Source organism: Rousettus aegyptiacus, unplaced genomic scaffold (assembly GCF_014176215.1).
Source record: "Rousettus aegyptiacus isolate mRouAeg1 unplaced genomic scaffold, mRouAeg1.p scaffold_m13_p_17, whole genome shotgun sequence".
NCBI classification, from domain to species: domain Eukaryota; kingdom Metazoa; phylum Chordata; class Mammalia; order Chiroptera; family Pteropodidae; genus Rousettus; species Rousettus aegyptiacus.
In genome coordinates this window covers 28,341,209-28,355,334 of record NW_023416292.1, presented here as the reverse complement: position 1 = coordinate 28,355,334, position 14,126 = coordinate 28,341,209, and the positions used below count along the sequence as shown (strand labels likewise).

At 53.5% G+C, this 14,126-nt stretch overlaps 1 long non-coding RNA gene across 1 annotated transcript; it reads left to right on the top strand.

The window, feature by feature from the left end:
- The first annotated feature begins 11,750 nt into the window (after positions 1-11,750).
- On the top strand, positions 11,751-13,265 carry LOC118612897. Its single transcript, XR_004955236.1, has 2 exons — positions 11,751-11,868; positions 12,016-13,265. It is a non-coding gene; the product is annotated as an uncharacterized LOC118612897 (long non-coding RNA).
- The last annotated feature ends 861 nt before the right edge of the window (positions 13,266-14,126 follow it).

Below are 14,126 nucleotides of genomic sequence, written 5' to 3'. Positions count from 1 at the left end.
GCGGTGCTGCGGGCGTCTCAGCAGATCTCTGCAGGACGCCAGAGCAGGCTAGGCTGCATGACAGATTCCTGTGATAGTCAAAAGCACCATTTGTCAGCACATGTGAGGCCACCCCTGAGGGGTCCTGCCAATCCTTGGAGCGTGATGTGTGGTGGTGCTGGGGGCGGCAGTAAGCTGCAGAGAGGCTTTTTAAAAGAGAGGCTAGAAATCTTGACTGTGCTCTGGGGAGGGCTCCAGAGCTGGGGGGCAGGACCGTTATTTTAACCCTGGTTTTACCGCAAGTCGGGGCTCGCTTGAGACATAAGCCCTCCCACCGAATTGTCTTCAGAGGGTTGCATTGAATATTATGCCGAAACTCGGTTTTAACCATGAGATTAGATGAGAAACGACCATATTCCCTTTTTTCTCTCCATAGTGAGCACAGTCCCTGGCTCATAGTAAGTAAGTGCTCCATAAATGCTTGCTGAATGAAATTTTAGGATTTATCGTGGAATATTGTCGAGGACATTGTCTGTCACATCCCTTGTTGCTCCCTATATAAATCTCCTGAGAAATTTGTTTTGGACCAAAGTGTTAGCATTAGAACAAGCATTAAAAAGTATGAGGATTTCTTTCCCTTCCTTTTTGCCTTGGTTGACAGGAAGCTGGGAGCCCAAACTTAAACTTCACTACAGCAAATATCTAGAACTTAATGGCCAGTATAACTGATCTTCTCCTCCAGGGTGTCACCCTGGATTGGAAGGCAGCAAGACTGGAGAGGTCAGGAGGCTGTTGCAGCATTCCAGGTGTGAAAGCGTCAGGAGGGAGACCTAACCATAGTGAGAGGGAGGAAGGAGAAGTTCCAGGCCTGGGCGGCTCGTGCGAGGATGCCGTTTACCTGGAAGAAGGTCGGGCAGAAGTTAGCAGGTTAATTCTGGATTTGTGCATTATGAGGTACCTATGAGACATCTAAGTAGAAACGCCCTCTAGACAATTAATTGATTGTGTGGGTCTGGAGCTCAGAATACGTTTGGACCAGGAATGCACACACGGGACCCCTCTGCATGTCATCATTAATTGAAACAACATGAGTGGATAAGAGTCCCAGGATGAGCGGGTAGAGCGGGAAGAGAAAAAGAGGGGGCTCGATTTGGATTCTGAGGAACCCCACTATTTAAGGGAAAGGAAGAGAAAGCAAGGCCTGAGGAGGAGTGACCGGGAGGTAGGGAAAAAAAAAAAAAAGACTTAGGTGTCAAGGAAGCCAAGAGAAGAAGTGTTTTAAAAAGAAGAGTGCATGACAGTTTCAAATGGAACGGAGGGGTCGATGATGACCGAGTGTCCACTGGACTTGACAACAAAGTAACCTTGTGGGTCGCTTTAGTGGGGACAGTTACAGTGACGTAGTGGAGTGGAAATTAAATAGAAGTGGGAAGTAAGGAAAAGGACACGTTTCCCATGTTCCCAGGAGAGGCACGGGAAGAACAGGCACGAGTTACCCCAGGTGAGGGAATCGGAGGATTTCTTTTTCTTTAATGGTTTCTTTTTTTCTGCAAAATCGGGGCGTGGGGGTGCAGGGCTTTTGGAGATTGGCAGGACCTGAGAAAGTGAAAGGTCCACAGTGAGCATCAGAGAGAGGGTGATGCGTAGGTGACCAAGGCTTTTCTGCAATTTCATGGTGCATCAGAATCACCTGGGGTTTTGTGAGTTGCAGGTTCCAGAGCACCGAAGTGTCTCATTAGATCTGAGTGGAGCCCAGGACTCTGCATTTTAAACAAGCGCCCCAGGTGACTCTGATCCAGGACCGCTTCAGGTCACGCTTTGAGAACTACTGCTAGAAAGTCAAGGAAGGATTTATTTCAGTATGGGAGAAAGTTGCGCATGGAGAGGAAACAATTAAGAAGACAAAAAGGGAATACTTGATAAGGCAGGATCCCTAAGAAGAAGGGAGAAAATGAGACGAAAGGAGGAAGGATCAGCCTTGGACAGGAGATGCGTCACCTCTTCGATTAAGATCAGCCTTAGACAGAAGGGCTACGTCTGCCATTGAGGGTCATCTCTTCTGTTAAGATGGGAAAGAAGGAGGCAAAGAGATATATCAAGGCAAGTAGAATTGCTAGCTTCACCTCCAACAAATTATTTCCCCCAGTAGTATCTCCAACGAGCTTAGAAAAGAGAAAAGTCTTCAATAATAATAATATTGTTCACATTACGTAATGTTGAGTGCTTACCATACACCTGGCATCACGCCAAACCTTTGACATGCAATGCGGCGTATTCCTCAGAGAACCTCGAGTCGTGGGTGCCATCACCATTTCCTAGGGAAAGAAACCGAGGTTAGAGAACAAAGAAATAACTTGCCCAAAGATGCGCGTATCTTAAATGGCAGAGCCCGTGTCCCCCGAATCGAAAGCCACGTCTGTCTAACATCTGAGCCTACAGTATGAGCCACGGATATTATCCTGCTAACCTTTTATTGGGGAGGTCTTAGGAATTTGTGCGACGTTAAGCGTGTGTGATACCCCTGTGACGTGTGAGATTGAAACTTCATTTTCCCTTCCCGCCTTCTCACCAGGAAGTCTCTCTTCTTACCCAACACCTCGATCCTGATTGATGACGTCCTTTTTTTTTTTCTTTTCTTGAGTATTATTTAGAACTCTTTCTGTTGCAAGTGGCAGAAAACTTGACTCAAGCTGTTCTAATAGGAGAAGAGGGTGGGGAGGAATCGATTAGCCCACATTGTTGAAAACTTCAGAGCTGCCTCAGGTTTTGCTGGTAGAAACTCAGATAATACTATTGCTCTCTGGTTTCAATGGAAGGTTCCAGTTCCACCTCTCACTCTGTGATCTTTATCCTCAGATTTTGTCTAGTGACTCTTAACCCACCCCTGCCCCCAGTCACACAGTACCTGTAGCCCTTACTCCACCTCTCAGTCTAACTGGAAACAGCCAACAGAGATCCTGTGTCTCAGAAGTGTTTGGCGTATTTGGCACGTGTGCTTAATTCATTGTGAAACGAATCACTTCCAACCACCCCTGGAGTTGAAGGGTAAGTCATCCTCCCCCCGCCCCGCCCCGCCCCAACAACCGTATGAGCTACCAGGCGTGCAGGCAGTTCTTCAAAGGAGATTTAGACAACTGGTTTTACTTTTTAAAAAAGGAAGAAGGTGGGGCCAGTGGATGAGGGGGAAACGACAGCTGTCTTCAGCACGATTCTCCCATCTTTCCTCCCCTCATTAATCAACTTCCAGTGTGCGTTCTCAGTGACTCATGCTCAAATCGCTGACCTTTCGGTAGGAGGAGGCGGGCTCGATACTCTCTGCAGCTCTTACACCTCCAGCAGGGTATGTCTACGTCTATACATCTTTGTCACTTCCTTGTTTAAACATCTTTATTGGCCCCCTCAGTGCCCACGGAAAGATGATTTACGATTTCGGCGTTCGATGGTGTGCTACTCCCATACTCCATGCTGTTTTAGAGTCCCGGGACGCGGGTACTTCTGCTGGTGTGACACTGTTATTTTGGAGTTTAAAAAACCTGAATTATTCGTCTTGAGACATTCCAGAGACACGCTTCATTAAAATTTGGAGACAGTATAGGCGAGCTTGTTTAGAAAGCCATCTTCTACCCTTCTATAATCCATAAGCAAAAGAGGAAAATCACCACCACTAAAGCAAACTTCTGATGCAAGAATACTTCTTATCTGTCTAAAAGACTTTCCAACAAATGGGATCTGAATAGAACACTTATTGGCATTAACATGGTGTCTGCAGGAGAATCTCCATTTATAGGAGATGAGATAGGAAGATGAAGACACATGAGAAATAGTTTATTTGAAGCAAAATATATGTACATACACATATATACACACACATATATATACACAGCTTGTTATAAGTAAAAAAAAAAAATTGTCCTGCAGAGAAACAAAATGTCCTCCTCCCTCTCATAAATCTCCTCAAAGTTACAACCAAGATATGATTGTTTGAAAATAGTGGGCTAGAGAAATAGATTTAGAGCAGCTTATAATGATCTCTTCTATTGCTTTATCGTTCCCTTAACGAGCATAGATTCAGAAGGTATCCGCACCTGGAAGGTTTTTCATAGATCAAAGATGTCGCCATTGATACACTAAGATCACTTAAAAAAAAAAAAAGAGAGGGAGATCATAATTGTACTTCCTTTTTAACCTCAGTTAAACTTTATTTTATGTAGCGCTTCCTTTAAGCAATATTTTATTTTCAAATTAGAATATGTTTAATATAGACGTCGGTATATTTACATGATACTTATTTAAAATGTGTCTAATACTTCATTTTACTCATCTCAAGTACTTACAATGTGTTATGTGAAATAATACCAAAATATACTGAAATTTTACTCCAATATTTAGTTCGGCGCTGGACACCCTTGCCGTCAGCCCGTGGTTGGCATCTCCAGCCTTCCCCATCACCCGCCCCATCCCTGGGAAACATCTGTTCATTCATTTCCTTTTCCTAATACAGCTTGGACCTGGCTACCTCTCTTCCTTTGCTGGAGGTCTCGACTCCTGTTTCCACCTGGAATGTTTGCATTGAACAAGCACAGGCGATGGAATAGGATCTTAAAGCTCCTTCATTTTTGACTCGCACTGTTCCTTCAAATCCACACCAAGGAGCTATTTCTCCCTCACCCCTAAGAAAGACAAAGATTGTTTCTCAGAGGTAATAAAAATAGTCATTTTTGTAAGTGACTTAATAAAGTGGCAGTTGGGGATTAAAATGACAGTCCTAGGTAAGAATTATAACTTTGACCTTAATTTCAAGTTGGAGTTTCTCCTCAACTCCAGCTTGGGCCGGTCACAGGCTAGAAGTCTGCAGTGTGAAGGTGAGGGAGGGAGGGGTTTTTAGCGTCTTCTCTCTTACCTCCTCTCATGCTCTTCCTCCTCTTCCACCTTGCAAACCCCCTTCTCATGCCCCTGCAGGATCTGGAGCTTGGCGAGGGGGGTGGGTGGGGGGTTAGCAAAGGAGATGAGGGAGGGGAGTTACCGTAGCAGAATTCTTAGCTGATTGGTACTGTGAGGTGATCGAGCTGGTCCTTTCTGGACCTCGAGGACATCTAACGTGAGTGCTGTCTTGAGGGACTTTCATGGGTCCCACAGACGCCTTCTCTGTGCCCACGCTTCTGCAGCCCTGGGCATCCAGCCGTGGTTCATCTCTTCTACCGAGGCCCCTCACCCCTGCGGGAGGTCGTCCTGAACAGAGGCTGAGCGACAACGCACTGTTCTGGTCCCCTCACATGACCGGTCCATGGTTTTGCCCAGGCACACTCTGGGAGGGCAGCTACTTCCCCACACCTCAGCCCTCTAGCTTAGATGTCTCAAGTGTGGGCCAGTCAGCAGTGCCGTGCCCCTCTAACTGTGGGAGACAAAGCACTGGGTTCTGCAGGTCGTTCCCTCAAAGTCCTGTCTTTGGTGTGAGGTAGGGAGCAGGTCCCCGCTCCTCCGCCTCGGTGAGGAGGCTAGGAGTCTTCGCACCCAGTAGTTCTCTCCAGAGAAATTCTTTTCAAAAAGCTTCCCGTCTCCCATTCGGCATCTTTTTACACCATCAGGGTGGGTGACACTTTGAGTTACCTGCCTGTCCCCCGTCCCCCTTTTTACCACCCGCTTTGCCAGTGTTTGCATTTCGGTCCAACGCCCAGCTCTGGGACGTGCCTCAGCCGAAGCTTTCATCCGAACATCTTATCGCATCCCTAAAGCGCATCCTCATCCCTCTGCCTTCACAAAATCTTCTCCATCATCCCCAAGGGAGTAATTTTTTTACCTCTCCGGGCTGTTAGGTGCGGATCACTGTGCCATTCGCGCGGTCTCATTTGCTGCTTCGTATTGCAGTTCTTTGAGTATATTTATTTCCACCAAAATGTTGTAGGTTCCTCAAAGGCAGAAGCCATGCATCTTCATGTTCGTATCGCCAAAGTCTTACCCACGGGGTGCACATAATATTTATTGGATCGAAAAACAAACAAAGAAACAAACAAACAAACATGGCTTCCTCAACATCGCTGTGCTCTGTGAAGTCGTGGAGAGTCGGCGGTCTCTTCAGTGCAGCCTGTGTCTGTGCCCCGTCGAGGGGACAGGCTCAGGCCGGTCCAGGCACACTCACGGTCAGCAGAGGAAGCTGGAATGTTACCCAGAATGACACAAGTCTCCATGATCTCAAGGTCACGCACAGGAGAGAGTGGTTAACGCTAAGCAGGAGGCTCAGGGACATCTTTGCAAAGTTGCAACTACCAGAATTTTTTTTTTTAATGGAGCTAGACTTCGCCCTTTTAAAATATACCATTAAATATTTTTTAGTGTATTCACGAAGTTGCGCAACCATCACCATTATGCGCTTCCAGAATATATTTATTAACCCCCCCCCCCCCCGCAAAAAAAGAAACCAGCGGTTCTGAACTGCTCCCTTCCCCAGCCCCTGACAACCAGTAACTCCCACCCCGCGGAGAAGTCAATACTGGTCCCTCCCGCACATGCTGCTGCTGCTGCTGCCCAAGAAATGCGGCCAAATTAGAGTGGCACATGTGAGCTCATACGTTATATTCCTCTTGAAACCAAAGGCAGCCTCTCTCTTTGTTTTTCAGCGATGAAGATACCAACTGGACTTTTTTTGCCATCATCGGCTGAGGCTCTGTGAGGACCCAACCCAGGTTAAGACGCGAGAATTTGCCTCTCAGAGAAGGTGCTTCCGATTGCCGCCAGAGGGCGCCAGCTGCCGGCTCTGGGCGCGGTGCCGTTGCTGGGGGCACGGCCGCCCCGTGTGTCTGTGATGGACCTGCTGTCAGGTTCAACAAAGAGCTGGTGGCTGTTTGTTGTAGAGAATGGTTGGAGGGTGTTTCCTTGGCCAGCTGGGAAGGGAGGAGAGAGCCTGGGAGGATTCTCTGCCCATCGCACCCTCCCTCAGCTCCCCCTCCCTCCCTCCCTCCCTCAGGGCAGGGGGCTCTGCAGAGGGCGGGGGCAGAAGGGTGTCACCTGCCTTCAGGAGCCGTAACTGAGCAGCCGGTGATGTTTGCAGGAGTAGACTGAACCACGGAGGGGTCGTGAGAACTCCCAGCTCAGAACACAGAGGGAGAAAGAACATTGGGATGCAAAGATTTATGAGGGGGAAAGACACCCGTAAGGAAAGGAAATTAGAAACCAAGCGAGCAGAATATTCAAAAGGCAGCCACACGCCGCGCATAACAATGAGGTTCCCGAGACTCCCTTTGGCTTCAGTTGGTCCCCTTACTAATTTACATGCAGCGACTCTCCTTCCCGCTGCAAACAGGTGGGCGTGAGGCCTTTGCAGACGCTCCCTCACCTCACCGCTGGCTGGTCCGCTGGTCCACCATCTCGAGAGGAAGGTCGGGCCTTCCAGGGGCTTCCTTCGGGCATCCGGACGGAGAGGCAGGCTCCCGGGCCCGCCGTTTGCACAGGCCCACGGAGCAGGACAGCGCTGAGTTCCCTTGGGCACCTCAGGACGATGGCCTGGGCTGAGCAGCAGAGGCGAGAGTCAGGGGCCAGCGACTTCGGCGTGGGAAACGAGACGGCTTTGGAGCTGCACAGATGTGCGTGCGCGGACCCATCTGTGCTTCCCGACCTGGTCTGCTTAGTGCCTTTGCTGGAGTGAGTAACTTCCTGATCGCGATCAGAGCTAAACGCAAATTCTTCCCCACTGAACCTCCCGCCCACCACCACCACCACTGCCACACACACGCGCACACACACACGTGTGCACACATACATGCACACATGCACACATACACGCACATAAGCACGCACACATGCACATCGCACACACACATATCCACACACACGTGCGCACACATACATGCACACATGCACACACGCACACACATGTGTGTGCACACATACACGCACATATGCACATATGCACATGCACATAAGCACGCACACATGCACATATGCACACACATACACACATATGCGCGCATACACGCATGCACACACGTGTGCGCACACATACATGCGCACACGCACACATATATGTGCGCACATACATATGCACGCACGTGCACACATGCACACACAAGCACACATGCACGCGCACATATGCACACATGCACACACACATGCACACATGCGCGTGCACACATATGCACATGCACACGTGCACACACATGCACACATTGCAATACACATATGCACACACGTGCGCACACATACATGCACATATGCACATACGTGCACACATGCACATAAGCACGCACACATGCACATGCACACACATATCCACACACACATACACACATATGCATGCATACACACGCGCAAAGCAAGAGTTTTTCTTTGACCATTCCATGCCCAGTGAAAGTAATAAGATCTCACACGATGTCTTCTGACTCCTAGGAGCGGAGGCTGGTAAGTGGAGGAAGGAGGCCGGAGGAAGGACTCTGGGTTCGGGGGGCTGTTTGAGAACCTCGGGCACGTGACGGCCGCGCTGCGCGGTCTGAGGGAGGAATGATCAGCGTCCGCGTGGCAACCCCACTGTCTCCAGAGTCGGGGACTTGGAGACAGGGGAAGCGGCTCCTGTCCCCTCCCTGCGGGCTGTGGCCCTGCCGGCCGCTGAGGTGCCTGAGGACGTGGGGCCCCAGCTGCAGGGAGGGGTGGCAGAGCAGGTGGCAGCTGTGAAGGGCAGGGCCGCCCCGCCCGCAGTTCGTCCCTCCCCCTGTGCTCCTGGGCCCTTCCCGACGCTCCTCACAGCTCCCCACTCCCCTCCCTTGCTTCTTCCCTCACCGTGGGCTTCCCCGCGGTCCGCGAACACAGTCAGCTCCCCACCGTCCTGGAGACCCCTCCTCTCCACGGTGACCCTTCCTGCCGGGGCTTAGCCATCCCCCAGATAACACGGACGTGTGGTCCCGTTTCCAGCCACCACCTGTCTTTCCTTAGCAAACTTATGCAATGAGCTGTTCACGGGCCGGGCCTTCCTCATCAGTTTCTTCGTGTATTAATTTATTCCATAAGCAATGTATCGAGCACCTATTATGTATAAAATCCTGGGAACGGTGAAACGGAGTACGGGGTGCTGCCTGGTACGGGCGCAGAGAAGTAAGCGAAGCATAATGTCACGTGATGAGAACGGCGACGAGGACCCGTGCCGCGTCCGGAGGTTAACGGCAGGGGAGAGTCGTGGGGGGCCGGAGGGGGGGACGCCGTGGCCGGGCCGCGAGGCGAGGGGTGTGCCCGGCGCAGAGAACCGCCCGGACAGAGCCGCGAGCGCCCGTGGCCGGAGGTGACCGTGTTTCACGGACGAACGCTGCCACCTTACCGCCTCGATGCGGTGTCCTCTCTGGGAATTTAATTCTGAAACACGCCACTTCTGTTATCCGTGCGTTCGTTCGTGTCTTCTGTCGGGCCTCGGGGGTGGAGCCTCGCGCCGCGCATGCTCTTCGGCCCGTGGCTCCTCGGTCGCCGTTGGTCCATCCTGGGACCTTTTAAACCGCGGTTCTACTTCTTCCCCTTTCACCCGCTTTCCGCTCCTCTCCCCTGCACCTGCGTTTTCCACGCACGTCCTTTCACTTCGCTTCGCACGCGGTCTGTCACCCGGAGCTGGTGTCGGGTGGAGGAAGGGCGGCCCGCACTGAGCTGCACCTGCTGTGACCTCGTTTCACTGACGAATCAGGACGTAGGTAAAGCAGCGCCGTGGGAGGTGTCCCTGAGGAGGAGGGAACGTGGGCTCCCCGGTGCCTGCCTCGTCGTCCCTCATCGGGGAGACCCAGCTGTGAAGTGGGGGGCGGGTCTCCGCATCCCCTGAAGTCTGAGGAACTCCCCGGATCACAGCAAGTCAGAGCTGTGGGCTCACTGCCTTTTGTCCCTTTTTGGCCTGGAGGATCGCTGCCGAGGTTAGAGATGAAGTTGCCTGAGTTAGACCCTCTCAGCCCTCCCTGTAGGTTCCACCGCCTGTAGGGGGCCTGGAGGCGGTGGGGAATGGGAGGCGGGTGCCGTTTCACCTTGAAGCGAAAGGTGTCTGTTCACCGACTGGCAATATCCTTCTTTCCAGATGTCTCCCCAGATTCTTGTCATGCTGTCCTCTGTTGCCGGAGAGGAAATGAGCTTTCATGGATTAATATTTAACGAGCCTCAAAGCTCGGCAGAAGCCACGCGATCACCCACGCTCTGTGTGACTTGAGCCCATGGCCACGTGGGCTTCCCTGCCTGCAGGCCACACGTGTTTGCTGAGATCCTCCCCAGAGTGGTTCTGAAGGACCATCGCAGTGTTATCATTTCCTGAGCTTGGTACCTTTCCACGGCATGGCGCACACAGCGTAAACGCCCTCTGGATAAGAGACAGACAGCCGCAGAGGGGGGGCGGGGACGTCGTTGGAGAGCTCTGACTCACTTTTCGGACCGAGTTCTCAGCGCTATCAGCACGCCAGGGGTCGCCGGGGACAGCCACTTTGACTCTTGGAAACCGAGCCGAGGGTGTGGTTGCTGTGCCAGCTGGTGTCAGAGTGTGACTGGACAGGGCCCAGCCTCAGCTGTGCCTGCGGTGACAAGGAGACTGCAGTGGCCCCCACCTACTTCCTGACTGTCACCTCCTCGCTGAGCATACCCACAAAAGATCCCACGTGGTGGCCTCTCGGAGGAGGCGAGGGAGCCCTGGGAGGCCAGAGGAGGAGAGGGTGACAGACGGGGCGAGGAAGGTTTGCCACCTGTGCCGTGATGCCCAGGGTGGCTTGGGCATCGTACCCGCAAAAGCACATGCAGCTGTGCCTAGAGACTGGGCGGCACCCCTGAGCATAACACAGGGGTGACTTGGGCAGATGGCGCTCCTTAGGACACTCCCGTAACTTCTGGTCCAGAGTGACGTGGCCTCGGAGAGGGGCCCAGCTCAGCCCTCTGGGGTCCCTCGGGCCAGCCTGCAGAGGTAACTGACGCTCCTGTCACTGGAACTCGGTGACCACACAGCGTGCAGGGCCCTCCCTGGACCACAAGACTCAGACCACGGCGCCCACCCTCCCGGCCTGAAACGAGAGCTCGGAGCCGCTGAGGGCGATCGCCTTTCCGAGCCCGTTCCGTAAGCCGTGCCCTCGGAGTGCGCCCTCCTCCAGAGCCGCCCTGTGACTCTCACATACCCAACCCACCGACACGGATGAACGTTGCTGGTCCCCGCTCCCTCCACGTGCTCACCGCGGGGGCCGCGTGAGCTCTTCCAAGTGACGCACTGGTCAGACGGCCCGGCGGGTTCGCCGCGCGGTGAACCACAGTGCCCGTGGTGGTTTCTGCTCACCGCCGTTGCGTGCTTCGCGGCAGGCGACGCACCAGCCACGCGGCCTCGCTGTCGGGGGGTCAGCAGGACCTGCCGTCGCGTGAGCAGGCTGTGAGGAGAAATGGGATCAGCCGGGCCGCAGGAAAATCGACCCGTCAGAGCTCAGCCAGGCCGTCCCGACAGGCCCTCTGTACCCAGACTTTAACGGAACCCCACGAGGAAACGGTGGCAGCAGATGGGGCGCTTCTAAAAGCGGCACAGAGCGATTGAAAAAAAAAAAAAACAGTGACGCGTCAATGGCGAGTGATCACAAAGTCATGTTTAATTTATTGCGAGAATATTTTCAGGTGGGAGAGGATGGAACATGGCAGATGACCCAAGCCGGCGTATTCGCGAGGGAAGCCACCTGTTGCCTGAGGACTTCCCGCTTTCGTGAGCCTCCCACTGGGAGACACCAGCGTCACCCCAACCGGCGCCCGGGGGTGTTCCTAGCCTTGTTCCCATGAGCACAGGTCTCCGCTGAACTTGAAACTGCTGGGCCCCTGTCGCGTGGGTAAGACGAGCAGGCCCGTTTTCCGCTGCCTGCCCAGAGAGAAAGGTCAGCTTTGAGGGGAAAGGAAGGGACGAGTCTCAACGAGCCTCTCAGGCTGGTGGGCCAGCGGGATCGGGGGGCTGCCCTGGGGTGCCCTGTCACCACACATCCTGGCTCCGGCTTCACCGCATTGCACCGCAAAGTTTGAATAGAGGAACGAGAGGCATTCGGGGGTAAAGGAAATAAAAGTAGCTCCCATTTACAGGGCGTGTTGCAGTTGGTAAAGATTCCTTAAGCAAGTCGTCTTGTAAACCTCCGACAGCCTGGGCGTGGGGCTGTCATTCCCAGTGACCTGACGAAGAAGTGAACTCTGGTGGAGCACCTGGCTCCGTGGGACATCTGGGTCCGTAGCTCGGTTGTGCCCCTCATTTGTGTAACCACAGGCAAGTAATTTTACTCCTCTTCTGTGAAATGTGGGGGGTTGGATTAGCTGCCTTTAAATAAGCCTTTTGGCTCTAATCATCCCCATCTCATCGAACGAAGGGCGTGGGCTCTTACCGGCTCGTGGTTTCAGGGACCACGCTCAGTGAAACTCCGTTCCCCACAAATGGCCGTTCCAGCCCGGGACTTTCATCTCTGAACTCCCCATTTGAACTCCGCTTTCCTCTTTGTCGCCGGGGACACTTAGACACCCACTTATGAGCACTAGAAGCTTCGAGACTGTCCCTCTCTGCCATGGATGCTGGCAGAGGGCACGGGAACTCACAACTCCAGCCACCGCGGTGGCCCCGTGCAGAGAGGAGCCCAGGCCGGGGCTGCACGGGCAGAGACGGCACTCCACGTCGGAGCAGGGTCAGAGGCCGCTTGAGTCCTGTGGCGTTCGGGGACGAGGGTTAGTTGCACTGTGAGTCACGTCGGCTCCTGTGGGACAGTCTCGAAGCCTCACCCTCCTGTTCCTTTCTCCGGAGCAAGGCCGTTAAGTCTCAACGGACACTCTTCAGCCACACGACATAACTGCAGGCCGCAGACCATCCGTCGTTCTTAACCTTCCAGGGCTTTGTCCTCCCTTCAGCAGACATGCTCACCGATTATCTCGGGTGGCCGCTGCTGCTTTTAAATAACCGTCCTCCTCGTGGCTGAGAGCTCGTGCTCCCCCAAAGTCTTCACAGACTGAGCAGTGTGTCAGCCACGGGAGACGGACAGCTCCAGAGTGGGAGCAGAGGGCGACGGCCTCCCAGTGCTTTGACACTGACGCCAAGCCTTGTCCCCGATCGCCAGCCCGGCTCCGGTAGAAGCGACGCTGGCTGGGGAGGGGTGCCGGAGGCTCAGCCTGCTCAGTGGCACTTCTTATCAAGCGGTGACCTCACCTACCCCAGAACAAGGGCTAGGAAGTGGGCGGGTCTTGGAAGTTCAGAGTGTCCCAGACTCGGGGCTGGCCGCGCATAGTTTTTAAATATTTATAGAACTGTTTCCCCCAAATTTTATAAACTCTGCTAGTCAGTATATGAAATGCAAGTATTTGTTCTGTTAACTCTGTTTTTGCTTCCTAAGAGCACGCAAATAACAAGAGAAACGGACATTTATAAGTAACTCCCATGGTGGGCAGACACATGAGTGCTAGACGAGGTCCACTCGATGTACAAACGCAGTGCCTCGAGAGGAGGGAGGCCGTCTCAGACCAGGGGGTCTGAAAGGGGTCCTCAAGAGGCGCGACATGAGAGCCAGGCCTTAGGGAACACAGGGGCTTCGGCAGGAGGCACGGAGGGCAGGTTAGGGCGGGGAGTAGGTGGGGTGTGAGCGCGAGGCAGCTGGACAGGTGCGAAGCGTGCGGGGCCGTGTGGAAGAGCAGGTGCAGGCAGGTGTAGTGACGAGGAAGCTGGCGAGGGAGCCCGTAGTGTGACTAAAGGACTTCGGACACCAGACACTGGACGTGGACGTTATTCAGCGAGGACCCACAGAAGGAGCTGAAGGAGGGAACACCGCGTTCCAGGTTCGGGTTTCGGGAAAGTCGCTGCGGCCCGGGGTGGAGGAAGGTGGGCACCATCCAGCAGGACGGCTGAGCAGAAGCCTGGGCACCGCGTTCGGCCATCTGGACGTAGACGGGGCCGACGCGGTGGAGGGCCAGGACTGTCGAGGCACCGGGCAGCGCCTAGCGAAGGTTTTTATAATTCAGACGCGAGCCTCTTGAGAAGCTGAGTTTGTGTGAGCGCAGCCACTATTATTCTGGGGGCTCTTTCGTGAAAATCACAGTGGTTGCCTGTCGCCTGTACCGGCCCTCACAGCTGTCCATTGACCGGACCCTTCCTGATTCTCTCTCCACGGCCCTCTGCGAACGCTGGCGCTGTGAACGCTGTGGTTCTGTTTGGGCCAAGGCGA